Source organism: Schistocerca americana, chromosome 2, assembly GCF_021461395.2.
Source record: "Schistocerca americana isolate TAMUIC-IGC-003095 chromosome 2, iqSchAmer2.1, whole genome shotgun sequence".
Taxonomy (NCBI): Eukaryota; Metazoa; Arthropoda; class Insecta; order Orthoptera; family Acrididae; genus Schistocerca; species Schistocerca americana.
The window spans coordinates 796,713,647-796,719,608 of NC_060120.1; the positions used below are offsets into that span (position 1 = coordinate 796,713,647).

Here is a 5,962-nt window from a genome sequence, read left to right on the forward strand (position 1 = left end):
ACTGCGAAACCCTACATTTCAACAAGATAACGCACGACCGCACGTTTCAGGTCCTGTACGGGTCTTTCTAGATACAGAAAATGTTCGACTGCTGCCCTGGCCAGCACATTCTCCAGATCTCTCACCAATTGAAAACGTCTGGTCAATGGTGGCCGAACAACTGGCTCGTCACAATACGCCAGTCACTACTCTTGATGAACTGTGGTATCGTGTTTGAGCTGCATGGGCAGCTGTACCTGTACACGCCATCCAAGCTCTGTTTGCCTCAATGCCCAGGCGTATCAAGGCCGTTATTACGGCCAGAGGTGGTTGTTCTGCGTACTGATTTCTCAGGATCTATGCACCCAAATTGCGTGAAAATGTAATCACATGTCAGTTCTAATATAATATTTTTGTCCAATAAATACCCGTTTTTCATCTGCATTTCTTCTTGGTGTAGCTATTTTAATGGCCAGTAGTGTATATTCGTTGGACTCTGGTCGACGGGAAACCGTGACCTAGTCAGACGACTCCTGATTTCAGTTGGTATGAGCTGATGGTAGGGTCCGAGTGTTCCGCAGACCCCAGGAGACTGTGGATACAGGTTGCCAACAAGGCCCTATGCGAGCTGCTGGTGGCTTCCCAATGATGTGGCCTATGTTTACGTGGAACTGACTGGATCCTCTGGTCCAGCTGACCGGTCATTGACTGGAAATGAATATGTTCGGCTACTCGGAGACCATTTGCTGCCATTCATAGACTTGATTTTTTCCAAACAACGATGCGGCACGTTACCGGGCTGCAATTGTCTGCGATTTGTTTGAAGAACATTCTGAACCGAGTAAATGGTTTGATCACCCATATCGCCCGACAAGAATCCCAACGAACATTAACGGGACATAATTGAGAGGTCAGATCGTACACAAAAGCCTGCACCGGCAAAACTTTCGCAGTTATTTATGACTATATAGGCAGAATGGCTCAATATTTCTGCAGGGAACGTCCAACGACTTTTTGAGTCCATGCCACATTGAGTTGCTACACTATTCCGGGCATAAGGAGGTCCGGCACGATATTAGAAGGTATCCCATGACTTTTTGCCACCGTGTAAATCTGCAGGTCTTCATTGAACGAAGCAAAACACGGAAACTAGACAGTAACGGAAAAGAGGAGAAATTGTGGCTTGTCGGATCACTCTACACGCTTCCAGTCAAACGTTCCAAGCCGTCGAATACACGCATCATCCAGTAAGATTGGTTTGTGGGACTAAAGGGACCAGACTGCGACGGTCATCGGTCCCCATCCAGTAAGATGTTTACACTGCAGTTCGTGGAGGATACAGTTTAGGTTGGTGGATGTTCTGTGATTTTTAGGGTTATTTTTTGTAGCGTGACTTGGAAGCAAACATCCTGGTTACCGTGAACACAGGTAAGCTGTTTATTTCCACATTCCCCTTTACCATGTTTTTCTCCTTCTTCTACACTTTCATAGTGTGGTGAATATGCAGTGGCTACCCCCGTCTTTGTAGATGACAACAGCTGTGTTCACAGAGATGCACTCATACGTTCCTGGTCTGACGACCATTCAGACACCCTGTCACACATCGATTGTCCCACTAATCATTTACATCTTCATCTAAATATTCTACAATTCACGCTCAAGCACCTGGCGGAGGATTTTTCAAAGCAGACTTTTCCCCGCCGTTCTACTCTCTAACAGCGCGTGGAAAAAATGAGCACTCCGATTTCTTTTATTTTACTAGGATATGTGTGAGTTGGCGTAAATAAAATAATTTCGCATTCTGAGGTCAAAGTTGGTGATGGAAATTTCATGACAACATCTCGCCGCAACGAAAAACGCCTTTTCAAGAAGGACGTTATTCCATCAGACTGTGTTTTAAATAATTTTATTTGCTTTAATAGCTACGCGCACTGACCATTATGAAGTTCATCAATATTAATAGATCCATTGAAAAACGTCCTTATTTTATTGACTGGAACCTCAATTCGCTTATCATATACGTGATGCTTTCTCACCTATTTCGCAATAGTATAAAACGCACTCCCATTCTTTGAATTTTTTCTATGTCATCCGCCAATCCCAACTCGTGAGGATCCCGTACCGCACAGCAGTACTCTAGAAGACAATCGACAAACATAGGGTAGGCAGTCCCTTCAGTGCACTTGTTGCATCTTCAAAGTGTTCTGCCAATAAAACGCAGTCTTTGGCGTGCCTTCTCCATGTAATCGTTCCAATTTAAATTGTTCGTAAATGTAATTCCTAGGTATTTATTTCAACTGACAGCCTTTAAATTCGTGTGGTTTAATATGTAACCGAAATTTAACGGATTTATTTTAGTAATCATATGTATGACCTCACATTTTTCCATATTTGGAGTAAACTGCCCTTTTTCGCATCATACAAATATCGCGTCTAAGTCATTTTGCAATTGGTTTTGATCTTCTCGTGACTTAACTAGACAATAAATGACAGCATCGTCTGCAGAAAATGTAAGAGGGCTGCTCAGATTGTCTCTTAAGTCATTTATATACACCAGGAACAGCAAATGGCCTGTATCACTTTCTTGGGGAAAACCAGCTGTCACCACTGTTTTACTCCACGACTTTCCATCAAATACTATGAACTGCTACCTTTCTTACAGGAAACCACGAATCCAGTAAAATAACTGTGACGATACTCCATATGTACGCAATTTGATTAGACGTCTCTTATGAGGAACAGTGTCAAAAGCCTTCTGAAAATCTAGTAATATGGAATCACTCATTACGTACTGGGAATAAAGAGCTAGTTGTGTTTCACAAAAACAATGTTTTCTGAATTTGTGCTATGTGTCAACAGACCCTTTTCCTTGTGTAATTAATGATGTTCGAACACAATATGTTTCCAAAATGCTACTGCAAATTGTAGTCAGTAGAACGGGTCTGTGATTCATCGGATTTCTCCTGTTTCCTTTCTTGAGTATTGGAGTGATCCGTGCAATTTCCGAGTTTTTAGGTTCGATTGTTTCGTCGGTCGAGCGGTTGTATAGGATCGTAAAGTATTGAGATATTATGTTAGCATATTCTGAATGAAACCTAATTGCTATACAGTCTGGAGCAGAAGACTTGCCTTTATTAAGTGATACAAGCTGCTTCGCTACACAGACAATGCCTGATTCTAAATTAGACTGGCAGCTATTCGTGATTCCAATTATGGAATATTTACTTCATCCTCTTTGGTGAAGGAATTAAGGAACACTGTGTTTAATAGCTCCGCGTTAGTGGCACTGTCAACGATAATATTACCATTGGTATCGCGCAGTGAAGGTACTGATGGTTTTTTCTTGCTGGTGTACTTTATATATGAGCTGAAGATCTTCGGATTTTCTGCCAGATTTCGAGACGGAGTTTCGTTGGGTAAACAATTAAATGATTCCGCACTGAAGTCCTCCCTGAATTTCGAGCTTCAGTAAAACATCAGCAATGATAGAGATTTTGCATTCTTTTAAATTTGGTATGCTTCTTTCGTTGTTTCTACAACAGTCTTCTGACGTGTGGGGATCAGTACCATCACTAATTAATTAATTTGGTATAAACTCCTCAGCTACCACTGGTACTTTTTCTTTGAATTTAAGTCACTTCCAATTGTGATCCCAAGAAAATACCTGAGACTAATTGCAGCAGCAGTTGAAACATAGCAACCAACATTCTCGCAGTTCGGTAGTAATCCAGTCATATATGAGTGACCTCAGCTTGGTACGGAATGCGTGAAGGTACTTGTGGACACTCTTCCTGCCGAACTATGCCCATTATCAAGGCTAGAGGCGATTTACACGGTATCAGCTTTACGTTTGCTGAAGTCGACTGAATTTTTGCCCACTGTGAGTATTAGGAAAAAAAGCGCAGCAGAGGCTCAATAACACAAAAGAAGAAAAATTTGCAATCATGTGTCATCGATGTTGAGGTCAGAGACGGTTCACAAGGTCCCTCAAATGTACGCGAGCGCCCTCTCTCCCTACACCCTCCCCCTCCAACTGTACACAGTGACAAAATCTGCCACACTATTATTCTTTATAGTTTCCAAGTATTTGTAATTTAATTATTTGATTCTGATAATTAGCATGTGATGTTGAAAGAAGGCTGCAATTCGGTATTCATTTTAAACGCCTCACGCACACAATGGTACGTGAAAACAGCTACTGAGTAATTGGGAGATCTGAGAAGATTGCGATCTTTTACGTTTTACAGACTATGATTTTCTTAGTTTCAGACAAGATGGAGGGAAATGCTTTCACTAGGTTAAATAGTTTTGAACCTCTCTTTTTTCGGCAGGATCGTGTCTGTGTTTTTCTTGGCTGTTCGATGTTTTAAGTGTACACCAAGCAGTTGTAGACGTAATTTTTTCCCGGGTAGATCGGGTGAATTTCACTGATATCCAAATTGCTTTGATATGTACTATATATTTGTTAGTAGACTTATATATTTATCGTCCAACGTTGTCAAATAGGAGACACTTCCTTCGTGAAATTTGAGTTAATGAGGTAACCGGTTGATCTTGTTCAGAATTTCGCAGAACATCGGAATCAGTTTAATTGACACTCTGCGACGAAGCTGTCGTCAGATGCGTAACTCTCGTTTGACATCCGTGTTCCACGGCTTATCCTGGCATTACACCGCTCATCAGCAGACTAGGCGCGGGAAAAACCGGCACTTTGACAGCTGTTAGTCAACATGTTTTCTCACCCGTAATTTGTACTCGGAAGCGTACTATTTTTGTCGCAGAGTATCTAAATAATAAGTATCGAACGATGTACTCACGAAGTAAATGAATACAGAATAGGGATAGAATAAGAAGATACGATGCAACAAGGAGCTTTACATGGTCGTTTACGTCACTAGTTTGCGATTTGACTTTCCCGGAGATTTCCCTTCACTTGCATAATTATAATCCAAGTCCGTCTTGCTATAATTCGTTGCCTCGAATTCAAATAAAGCAAACGGAAGTAGAGATTGGCAGATAACAATTGAACTGCAGGGCTCTTATGGCATCCATACTATACTATAATCCTCCAGAACAGGCCATCAAGGCCCAACGGGACGACCGGCCGCCGTGTCATCCTCAGCCCATAGGCGTCACTGGATGCGGATATGGAGGGGCATGTGGTCAGCACACCGCTCTCCCGGCCGTATGTCAGTTTACGAGACCGGAGCCGCTACTTCTCAATCACGTAGCTCCTCAGTTTGCCTCACAAGGGCTGAGTGCACCCCGCTTGCCAACAGCGCTCGGCAGACCGGATGGTCATCCATCCAAGTGCTAGCCCTGCCCGACAGCGCTCAACTTCGGTGATCTGATGGGAACCGGTGTTACCACTGCGGCAAGGCCGTTGGCCCTTATGGCATGCATAACAGAGATAATTCGGAGGTATTTTTTTACCGTTTTACAACTTTCTGAGTTTCTTAGCGCAGATGGGAAAACTTGCTGGATGAATAACACCTGGGGGATACCTATACTATAAGAGTGGTGGTTTGTAGAGTATAAGAATTATAACTCGGTATTTTTGAAACTGTAAATACCCTATAACCTCGCAATGACATGTTTGTACTTCTTCTTGAAGAAAATAATCCCTTGTCCTTGTCCTTTCTAAACACTCCAATCTACAAGATGTTTTTATAAAACCACTTTAGCTTCTCGGATGAAATGAGCTTTTCAATTTCGAACCATGGCCCTTGCTGCAATGGGGTAACTTGCATGCCTCAAAGATACGGATTGCCGTACCTACTGAGAGGCGAGACAGAGGGTTCAAATGGTTCAAATGGCTCTGAGCACTATGGGACTTAACAGCTGTGGTCATCAGTCCTCTAGAACTTAGAACTACTTAAACCTAACTAACCTAAGGACATCACACATATCCATGCCCGAGGCAGGATTCGAACCTGCGACCGTAGCAGTCGCGCGGGAGACAGAGGGCAGCAGCCTTTTCAGT

At 42.7% G+C, this 5,962-nt stretch overlaps 1 pseudogene; it reads right to left on the minus strand.

Annotated features, from left to right (window-relative positions):
• Positions 1-5,249: 5,249 nt before the first annotated feature.
• Positions 5,250-5,367, minus strand: LOC124596935 (annotated as a pseudogene).
• Positions 5,368-5,962: the final 595 nt, after the last annotated feature.